Genomic DNA, 11827 nt, shown 5'->3' with positions numbered 1-11827 from the left:
GACATTTTTCATCCTACATATTAAGATACCTCAAGGGTAGGCAAATCCAGTGACCAGGTGCAGGAAGAAAGGAGCTTGTTCTACTCTTGGAGGTGCAGCAACATTGCAGCAAATTTTAGTCAATATAAGAATATGGAGAGAGAGGAGACAGACACATACACAAAACACCCCCAAATCAGTGATGTGCATGATGTAGGAGGGAGAGCTCAGCTCTCTGAAGGATGAGGTGTTAGATGGAGGGGCTGGAGACCACTGATTTGATCCAGGACAGCAGCTATCTTCATTATCTGTGGGTGTCTCCCTCACTGCAACTGGCTCCAAGGCAGCCACGACTTCTGTGTGCCAAAATGATTGATGAGAGTAGACCCCATCTCCCTTTCCCTGGTGCAAATGGGTTTAAGCAATTTGCAGCATGCCATCAGCTAATGAGGAAAGAATAACCACTTTGAACCATTAAATGAAAAGATTATGCTTGACTTTATATTATCTGAGTTTTGAAGATAAAAAAGCCAAATGTAATCATCACTGGTGTACTGCCCTTGTCTTGGAAACATCACATTTCTGTTCACCAGAAACTGACTCTCCTTTTCTTCTTTTACAGGACAGAAAGACTGCAAAACACTTTTCTGGTGCTCTACACATTACAAACACACAGATTTTTCCAGTGGCATCACAAGTACTACCAATACCTCCTTCTTTTGCAGTTTAATTATGACACCTCTACCATTATTCTCTGCTTTTTGTTCTGTCTCAGCTTTTCAGTGCTGTCAAACTTCTGTATGAGTCTGCAAAATCTCCCATCTGATGAAGAGTGAGTTACTTAGATTATTTTTATGTTTAAGCTCATTCAATCGGCACAGAACAGTGATTGTGGAAATAAACATTCTTTTGTTTAAAGAGTCAACATTAGGCCTTTATGTATTTAGATGTTGTATTTTTAAGGATAATGAATAAGAAGTGTATCATGATAAACTTTCATGACTTCTTTAGGGATAGGGGGCTCTGAAAGCTTCATTTAATACAAATTGCAACATTCATTACAGAATGGACTGCACTTTTTCAGACTTTGGCTTGGTAAAGCTGGAGGAATTAATTTATTTTCACTTGTAATCTTTATTATATGTCTAAGACATCCAGCACTAAATGCCAGTTCCTACACATGACAGCTGCACCTGAATAGTTAAACATACCAGAAAATCTCAGACATACATACACAAATACAAGGGGAATACATGGAACAACAGTTGTTTACACTGTTAATATAGTCTTTTACTTCATCATGTGACATGGTGACATGCTTTGCTCACTGTGTTTCTCTCATAATGACGTTAAGTGTTTTTTCTATGGGTCTTGTGCATTTACAATACCTTTAGCCGATTAGCATGCAAACCTAATAGCAGTTGCAGCTGCAAAGTCTATTTTATTGTTGGTACCAGACACCTTTTCTGCAAGGTCAGGTAAGCTTCACATTGGGAGGAATTCCCAGAGTGGAGTGCACAGCACCAGATGAAAATATGCAGAAAACTGGCTTGTCTGGTACATGGGGAACACAGCCAGAAATAGAAAAAGCTGTTTGCAAAGGAGGTAGCCCATTGCCTGTGTTTGTTAGCACATTTCAAGTTATCATGAAGCTCTGATTCACCTTCATTAGCTTGTGCCCAGGGGGAACTCGGCATTGTTGAACTGCATTGGTGTTATCCATGTAGGGATATATGTCTACATTGCACAAAGTTGTGACTTGCTAGACTAGAAACCACAGGCTACGACAGGCCGAACTCTCAGGTTATATCTCATTCTAATCAAAAGTATGACGGAAGTGTATGCAGACATACCCAGCTGAGATTTCAACACTTTTATCTGCCTTCAGAGTAAGATCCATCCCAAGTTCTGTGGGATTTGGATAGACTGCCCCTCCAAAGTCTCCAGAGCAAGACTTTTCCTGTATAACTCACAGTGGGAGGTGCAATACTTCTTTTCTGGAAATTCTCCAGCCAAAATTTGCAGACTCAAAAGATTAAAGATCACAGATAGGCTCATGGATGCAAATATAAACCTCTCAAAAATGGGATGCTGCTCGTAATAAGTTCATTCACCTCTAGTTAAGATGAAAGCTTCACCTTAGGGTATTTATCCAAATTAAGTTCCAGTGACAGTTATTCAATGTCATAAGAGTTTTGCATTTACCTTTTATATTAAAAAATGAGCAAATACCTTTTTTGCATGTACCTTTTATGTTAGAAATGATCTTCATGATAACACTGCTAACCATTGCAGCACCAGTTCAGGGCCCAGCTGAGAGCCTGCATACAAACACAGAAGAGCTGTAGCCTTTTGAAAATACATGACAATGTAAACAGACAAGGCAAACTTAATTGTGGGAGGAGAGCATTTGCAAAGATGTGACCTGCAGGGCCATATTGGACAAGTCAGTAACAGAGACAGGAAGACTCTGAAAACAAAATCCATTGAAGACAAAGTGTTGTATCACAAAATTCAATGAAGTCAGGGTTTTGGCCAGAATGGATCTAAAAAAGATGGAGTGCCCAGTATTTACTCAACTCTTTCAAAGCTGAGGAGTGTAATGGTTTTAGAATTTATTTGTTCTTCATGCCTGAGTAGTCAAAGGCAAAACAGAAGACTTGTCAGCGGGCGACAGTAAAAGAGACAGCAAGTCAGTCGGTGTATAACAACACGTGCAAATCAATGTATTTCTGTTGATTTCTACTTTGTTACCCACAACTATACCTTCCAAGAACCTAAGTCAGCAAGTACATAACACCAGCAACACAGTGGTCAGCATTACCAGCTTAAAATAATAACTCTTTCAGCTCTCCAGATCATTTAAGGGCTTTTTACTTTGCTCTTTGTATTTGAAGTTTTTAGGATTGATTTGTGCTCTATTTTCAAGCTCTTGTCTCTGTCCAGGAGGGTAGAAAGTATCAAAGGAAAAAAAAAGAAGCTGTTTTCAGAAATGTGAGGTTCTTACCTCCTGCAGAATGTCAGCATCCTGAGCTCAAAGAGAAAGTTGAGGTGTCACAAAGTAGAGAAATGGTAACTACACTGGTGAGGAAAGCAGTAACAGCAGCGGAGGCTTCTGCACAGAGTAGAAATAGAACAGGAAGCTCACAGGTTCAGTTTTGACACTAGGAGCTATTTAGAAGTTCTCACCATGAAGAATGATGTCCTAAGGCTGAATCAGCTGCCCATGTGAGCAACCAAATCCTTCTGCCCAAACACCTTCCTTGATCCTCTTTCTTTGTTGATATGCTTGAACTAGTTCAAGTTTTCCAAGAATTCTGGAAACATCTTCACATACAGTTTACAGATTTTTGCTTATTTCTCAGGGAAACAAGGCTTATGTGAACTTCATGAAAGCATTTTGTCCAGCTTCATCCAAATCTGATAACAGGGTAGGGCTTTTAATGGAAACAACTTTTTACAAGGGGCCTGCATAAATATTAAGCATGTATTGAGGTTGCATGTAGCCTGGAAAGGCACTTTTTCAGTTCACCAACATCAGAGGTACATGGCATTTATTTGGGTTTGTTTCTTGAAGAAGTATTGACTGCTCAGTCACACATGCAGGTCTGGACAACATGCAACATCTGTTGTCCCTTCCAGGTCAAACAAAAAGGAGAAGGAAGTACCATGGCTCAATCAAAAGGCTATTTCAAAGGTCTGCTGCTTGTGGAACTATTTCCTTAAATCACTGTTTCCAAACATCTCTGGTATTAGCATCCATGTTTTGTTTTCATGGTAGAGCATGTTCTCTCCCAACTATGCGTCTTGTTGGTTGTAACTTCTGCCTCTGAGCTACCATTTTCCATGGTAGGAAACACAATGTTGAAATGTCCAACTGTAGGACTCATAACTTTTCCCATAACTATTTGAGTTCATTTGCAGAATGAAAGAGAATAAGTACCTCCATGAGGCATCTGGGACCTGAGATACATAGACAAAAAGATCACTGCACAGAAACAGAAACGGAGCATTTGTCTGTTCAGAGACCATTGTATTCTGCAGTGCAGCAATTGCACTCAGGACCAAGTACCCCAGGCTATGTAGTTGCTGTGTAAAAAGCAGCTCCACACCTTATGAAAGCATGTAACCCTGCATGACAAATGGGAAATTATTACACAATAATTATATGCCCTTGCAAGACCTGATTGCTGGTACCTATCATTCCAAAATATATCTCCTAAGATTGCTATCAGGTGGCTCATACTTAACAGTCTCTCAACTTGTGCCCTCCCTTTAAAACCTGCAATGTGATAACTTTCACTGGCCCTCTTCCACACCCTCTTTGAAGGATCTCAAAGCACCTGCAGAAGAGCTTATTTCTTGCAAGCTGACTATGAAGGATGCAAACATGGCCACAGATGAGCTTTCAGAGACCTACCTGCATACCTTCTCTTTCCTCTTCTGTTTGAGCTTTTTTAGGTCCGTCCTTTAGGAGAGAGAAATACCTTTTACTAGACCACATTTCCAGTTCATCAGTGTTCTAAACTCAATGATACATTGAGTTCTTATTGTGCTATGCTAAGGAATAGTAACAACCTTAATACCATTTGGAACTGCACCTATTTATGTCAAAGGGGCTCATCATCACTAGCCGATTAAAATGGGTTGCTGCTAATCAGAAGCAATGAAGTTGTTGAGGGAGAAGTGCTGACATGAGGAAACGATGCGATTAAATATGATTAGCCGTCTTTTATGATATCAGAACAGGATCCCTGTCTGAGCCAGGTTAACTCCCACTTTCTCATTGATGCACTGGAGGATATTTTGTGAAGGATGCAGCCATATGGCTTTCATTCATTACAATTCTTCCTCCTTGTGTGAACACTTCTTTTACCAGTCTGATGTATCTAGCCAAGACATGCAGAAGCAACTGGCGCAATTTCTCCATGCACAATCTATTTCAAAATACTTTGAAGTGTTCTGAATTCTTATGAAATTCATAGGATTCTTCTGCTGGGGTTTGATTTCATCGGAGTTTTTTAATGAGCTGGGCTTAGTCTGCTCCTCCAAAGGTCAAGGAAGGAGTGACTCTAAGGGAATTTTCCATTATTACAGCATAGCATTTTATTAGAGAGATCTTTTAAGAAACATGCACTACAGTACGAAGGATCCAGGTAGGGTCAGGGCCCTGTTGTGCTACACAGCATATACATGGAAAAAATACAGTCTCCATCCTTTAAAAATGGCAGTGGAGGGGAAAGAGGGGAAAGGCTCAGCACAGTAAAGAGCATTCTGTAGTCATACAGCACCTCAGAGGCCTAATCCAAACCAAGTCCAAGTTCTGAACAGAGGTTGTCCCAGTTCTCCCCATTGCCACAATGGAACAATTTTCTCATACCAAAACCAACTTTAGGCCCCATGTAGGTGGCAAAGTTGAGTTTCAATGGAGTGTCAGGCTGGCAGTGTTAGGAATACTGTGTTTGCAGGAGGGCTCATGGACAGACCACTCTCTGCTTCAGATTGTTATTTTGATAAAGAGGATTGCTTTGCCATTACATCTGTGCTTCTTGTTCCTGGTAGCTAACAACATATAACCCAATTATTTTATACATAAGGATCTGTGGTTATATGTATGCTGTATATTTAATGGAATAGGTATTACATTTAACAGTCACATGTGACCCTTAAGCTCCTATTTGCTTGCTCCCTACATTATTCACTTCTTTGCAATCTGTATCAGATCTTATGTTAAAAGAGCATGATGTTTGGAAGCAATAAAATCTCACCAAGGAGATCAAGTTAGCAGTAAATAAGAAGCCAAGACAGGAGCTGAAGACAGTGATTAATTTTGGCAATGTAATGAAATGGCACTGGATTAAAGGAGCCTGTAAACACATTCTGAGATTTTTCCAGCCTTTCTGCCTTGTGATTTCTAATTTGGCAGAATATTTTCTAAAAGCTGAGCTATATCCTGCAGTGTTAGTGTCCTCTCAGCTCTTGTTATCAGAGGTCTGATAAGGGAGGTTTTTTATTGACACTCATCAGATATCGGCATGTAATGAACACTGTGAATGCAAATGGACAACTCCTTACTGAAATCAGGTAAGCTTTAATAAAGTCAGAGAAGCTCTGATGATTTACACCAGCTGATAGTCAGAGACAAGTTCACATGTACTTCAGATCAACAAGAACCTGTGGCAGCCCCTTCCAAATAGTTGTCTGGTCCCACTGCCTTCACATTGTGATGTGGCATGATGCTATTTTCCTCATGCACAGCAAGTGGCTTTATAGAATACAAATGAGTCTTCCACATCCCCTCCTTCAAGCACTGGGTTGCATGAAAGATCAAAAGCATGTTAAGCTTTAAAAAAAAACATATTTCTCCTGTATAGAGTAAGAGTCCATTCTGCCATGAAGTTAGCATGTGTAAAGATGCAAATTAAATTCAGAAGAGTGTAATGAATCTTTTACTGCACCCCATGCTGTACCAGGCAGCACCATTTTAACATTTTTAGACAAGCTAGAACTCAAATAATACATTACATTAAGTGCTGGGATGTGAACTCCCTGTACAATCTCTACTTTCATGCCCTGTCTTCAAGCTTTGTCCCAGCTCAGCCATGATGCCTTTAAAACCCTCTGTCCCACTAGGCAGAGAGATTGACTTATTACTCCTACGAATTGTACACATGGGTTAGCATATGTGAAAACATGCCCTTGCCACTATTAATTCATCTGCCCTCTACGTTCCACTCCTGCTTCACCCACTCACTTTTTAGATTAAAAGTGCTTTGGGGGAAGGGAAAATATTATCTCTCAGGGGCAGATTGATGGGGGAAGAAGCCAAATGCTGCAGCCCCACCTCAGACTGCCTGGGGGAGGGACCATGTCTATTCTAGCCTTGCGGCTGAAAACTACTCCCACCCTCCCAGTCTAACCCTTCTGCCTTAAATGTCTCTTAAATGGCCTATTCTAGCGATGGGGATCTGGCGTAAGAATGTTAACACTTATAATTACTTTCTTGTTTTCTTTTTCTGTTTTTCTGAAGAGTATTTAGCATCCAGAAATAATTACAGTGATGGTTCTGAAAATATTTATAGTTCCAGCTATAGCTTACATTTCCACAGTTGATTTTTTGTGACTTCCTTAGCTAAGCCAAATACTATTGAGACTATTATGGCCAAGCATACATCATCCTGGATTTGTGATTTTGTTTGTTATATACTGTTGAGAGTCATCCCTTACAATAACAAAGGGATACAAAGGCTACAGCAATGATGGTGATGCTTTTTGGCAAAACAGTGGTCATTTCATAGGTGTCACTGCTGGAAGAAAAATGACTTTTAAGTCTCTGAAAGAGCTCTCATTTATTATCACTAGCTAGGATTCTTAAAGATGTAGCATGGGCATTTGAGTCTGGATCTTTCTATCAGAGCTGTGCCAACAGAACTGGGACCCTTCTCATAAACAGTCATCAGGAGGATCATGCCTTGCCACCCAGCCAGGGAAAACATTCCCAGAGAGCACTAGAACAATCAGACCAGATCAGACAGACACGTCTTGTCTGCACCAAAGATGGTCCACAGATTCTCCCACACAACTTATTCTCCCTATACACCTTGGTATCCCACAAGCATTTTAGTACACCAGGGAAATCATTCAAACCATCTTTGGAGAGCCAGGATAGCACAGGACTGCTGTGAAATGTATGCCACATAACACGAAACTCCAGTAACACTTCTTATTTCCTAATTCTAAAGAAGTTTCAAATTCAGGCATGGTTTGTCAGCAATAAAATCCTCTCAGATTTTTAATGCATTTTTACCTACTACTTAGTGCTGTCAATTCTGTTTGCTAGAATTTCCCTAGGTTTGGATTTTTCTTCACTTGATTGAAATTTGGAGTCTTTGATTCTGTTTGGCACCACAAAATGAATATTTAAGTTATATAAACCCCCCAAGGCGCAAATTCAAAATCAAGTTAACATGGCAAAAGAAGTCTTCAAGTGTCAGCTGAACCACAATAACTGTCCACATACTCAATCACAGCCTTGGGCAAAGGTGCAGCGACTTATTAAAGAGAAGAATTTGAACTACATAGTCTGAGCCCACAGTAAACCTTCAGAAGAAAACTTGTGTGAGACAAGAGTATCGCTGCAAACCCATGAGTGATTAGTCATTGGAGGTACACATGATATTAACTGTGAGAAATCACATACCCTCAAGCTTTTTTTGTTATCATTTTTCCCAGTAGAGGTTTATATTAAGGTGGATTAAAAAGTGGGACATAGAACCACAAACATTTTATTTTTACCAACAACATTAATATTACCTTATAGTTGTGTATATCTATAGATATTAATGTGTATGCTGTACATAAACAAGCAAGAAAAACCCACAGTCCTTCCTCTGAATCACTTACAGTTTAATGTGAAGAACAGCAACCAACCCCAATCTGCATCTTTGCTGGCAAGCACTGCATAAAACTGTAACAGAAAATGGAAGAGGAAAATTGAAAGTATTAGCAAACCTTCCAAAATCCATAGAATCGTAGAATAGCTAGGGTTGGAAAGGACCTTAAGATCATCTAGTTCCAATCCCCCTGCCATGGGCAGGGACAGCCTCCTCTCCGTATTTGAGACCCTCTTGATCAAGCCAGAAGAGCTTCAAACAAGTACTGCACAGAATACCCTCTGGAAGGCTGGAGTAGGGGGCATATTTAGCTTCAGGCTGTTGGGGAGGTCAGGGTAGGGAGTCTGTATTACCACATCTTGTTTACTCAAAACACCTGCTTTTACACTGAAGACTATTGTGTTCCATGGGATGTAGAAGAGAGAGAAAGACAAGGGGTGCCGGACTGCTGCCATTATAATTTATGAAATAATTTAGAAATAAAGGGATTTAATTAATCGTGCCTACCTCACAATTTTTTAGCATGCTTCCTCTCCTCCTCTGACTTTCAGTGAAGCAACTAGGAGCAGCTCATTGGCTCATATCCTGTAAGAATTGATCCCTGAGCAAACAAGGCTCCTTCTCATCAAGTTTGCAACCAAAAGGGAAGTTCTAGTGATGTTCAGAGTATAACATAGAAAGATTGACATGCCCAAGTCATTCAATGACTTGTCTCATAGAAACTCAGGACAAATCCATGCTGGAGCTCAGTCTGGAAAGAGTCTTCCTCACTGCTGGTCTCCATAGATGGAGGAGCAGCATGCAGTGCAATTCAGTGTATACATGGCCTCCTGCATCAACAGTTCCTTAGCTACTCATTTGTACTTTTTCTTACTATCTGAAATAGATGGATAAATCCATATAATCTGTCTATTGTATTTTTAATGCACCCATTATTGAAGGATTTATTCTAGGCAATATTGCTTGTCAATCTACATGCAATCTGATCTAACATCCAGAGGCAAAAGTTTTATGAGTCTGAATATAGCCAAGACTGAGCACATTGTGGTTTCACTCGAATTGCTCTTTTCCTCTGGAATGTATTTGCAGTGACATTTCCCTTCTGATTATCATCATCAAGGAAACCCTGTTATTTAAACAACAGTTGTAAAAGCGATCAGACTGCTACAACTGAAGGTCACCCCAGGACTATAAGCAGACGGCAAAAGACATTGTAGCTTTTCCATCATTCCTTGTAAACCAAGCTTTCTATATTGCCATGGGAACTCAGTCCCTGCATCCTCCGACAGAGAGGAAGGGAACATAACTTGCTTCAACAGGTCAGAGAATTCTTCTGATTTGGACAGGTTATTGAGTCTTCAAAGGGATGCAGAGGGGTAAGTCCTTTGTCTGTCTACTTGGTCCTGGAATACGACACAATCACAGAATAGTAGAATCATAAAGTCATAGAATGCTTTGAGTTGGAAGGGACCTTAAAGTTCATCTAGTTCCAACTTCCCAGTCATGAGCAAGAACCCTCCCACTAAACCAGGTTTCTCAAGGCCATGTCCAACCTGGTCTTGAAAACCGCCAGGGATGGAGCATTTACCACTTCTTTGGGCAACCTGTTCCAGTGCCTCACCACCCTAACAGGAAAGCTTTTTTTCCTTATATCCTATCTAAACTTCCGCTGTTGAAGTTTTAACCCATTACCCCTTGTCCTGTCTCTACAGTCACTGATAGAGTCCCTCCTCAGCATCCTTATAGGCCCCCTTCAGATACTGGAAGGCTGCTATGAGGTCTCCACGCAGCCTTCTCTTCTCCAGGCTGAACAGCCCCAACCTTCTCAGCCTGTCTTCATAGGGGAGGTGCTCCAGTCCCCTGATCATCCTCATGGCCTCCTCTGGACTTCTTCCAACAGTTCCATGTCCTTTTTATGTTGAGAACAAGAACTGCACACAATACTGCAAGTGAGGTCTCATGAGAGCAGAGTAGAGGGACAGGATCACCTCCTTCTGTGGTCACGCTTCTTTTGATGCAGCCCAGGATAGTTTGCTTTCCAGATGCAAGCACACACTACCAGCTTATGTTAATTTTCTCATGGACCAACACCCCAAATCCTTCTCCACAGGACTGCTCTCAGTGCGCTCTTTGCCCAGTCTGCAGTTGTGCTTGGCATTTCCCCTACCACAGGTGCAGGACCTTGCACCTGGCCTTGTTGAACTCCATGAGGTTCACATAGGCCCAACTCTCAGCTGTGTCAAGGTCCCTCTGGATGTCATCCCTTTACTCCAGTGTGCTGACCAAACCACACAGCTTGGTGTCATCAGCAAATCTGCTGAGGATGCACTCAATCTCACTGTAAATGTCGCCGACAAAGGTGTTAAACAGCACTGGCCCCAAAACCAATCCCTGGGGAGCACCGTTCATCATTTGAACATTGAACCATTGATGACAACTGTTTGAGTGTGATCATCCAGCTAATTCTGTATTCATCCAGTGCTCCATCCATCAAATCCCTAAGGATGCTGTGTGCATGGTGTCAAATGCCTTGTATAAGCTTAGGAAGATGGCATCAGTTGCTCTTCTGTTATCCACAAGTACAGTGGCCCCACCATAGAAGGCCACCAAATTTGTGAGGTACAACTTGCCTTTACTGAAGCCTTGTTGTCTGTCATCAATCACATCCTTATTTTCCATGTGCTAAGCATAGTCTCCAGGATGATCTGTTCCACACTTTCCTCAGGCACCAAGGTAAGGCTGACCAGCCTGTATTTCCCTGACCCTTCCTTTTTACAAATGGATGTCATACTTGTGTAACTTGCATAGATACAAGTAATAAGTCAGAAAAGTTTCCAGTGTTGGCCTTGTACCCACTCAGATTGTCAGGCTTGTTTATGGTTCTAAAATCTTTAAATCCAGGGAGACTTGTTATCGAACACATAAGACATTTCCGCTGTCTACTATTGAGACCTACAGTAAAATCAAAGGAATTAATCTAGAAAGAGTCAATTGGATGGAATATGAAGTGGTCCTCCATCAAAAAAGGTTAAGGTATGGAAACAAGAGACTGAAGTTAGTACTATACACACAGACAAATCTTTGGGGATTTCCAGTACATTGCCTGCTTGAGGACATCTGCGTTCAGATTTCTTATGTCTAAGTGACAACAGGGACACGTTTACCCAGAATTAGAGTATTAGCAAAATAAACTTTCTGTCTCGTTCTCTTCCTTCTGTAACAAGAGAAGCCTAAGATGGTTCCAGTTTCTCCTTGAATTCATAACAGAAACAAAGCAGTTCCAACTCTGAAATTTCTAGTATCTGTGTGACTCTTCTGCTGGCAAATCATTACAGGATAGGTTATCGGGGATCACACTTCACCTAGCAAGGATTTCTTCTTGCATATTAAATAGTTTTTCATAGCATGAAATACTTCCACCAATCCAACCCCAATACTGAAACAGTCTTAAAACT

At 40.9% G+C, this 11827-nt stretch overlaps 1 long non-coding RNA gene across 1 annotated transcript in view; it reads right to left on the bottom strand.

Annotated features, from left to right (window-relative positions):
• Positions 1–1174: 1174 nt before the first annotated feature.
• LOC115945612 (uncharacterized) overlaps positions 1175–11827 on the bottom strand; it is a 70956-nt gene continuing 60303 nt past the window's right edge. Inside the window, exons 2-4 of the long non-coding RNA XR_004079917.2 lie at positions 8383–8446; positions 2987–3942; positions 1175–2300 (exon numbers count right to left, since the gene is read on the bottom strand). This is a non-coding gene — a long non-coding RNA (uncharacterized lncRNA). The remainder of the gene's footprint in view (positions 2301–2986; positions 3943–8382; positions 8447–11827) is intronic.

This window comes from Melopsittacus undulatus, chromosome 1, assembly GCF_012275295.1.
Source record: "Melopsittacus undulatus isolate bMelUnd1 chromosome 1, bMelUnd1.mat.Z, whole genome shotgun sequence".
NCBI lineage: Eukaryota > Metazoa > Chordata > Aves > Psittaciformes > Psittaculidae > Melopsittacus > Melopsittacus undulatus.
The sequence above is the reverse complement of the archived record's forward strand: the minus strand, read 5'-3'. Positions and strand labels throughout refer to the sequence as shown.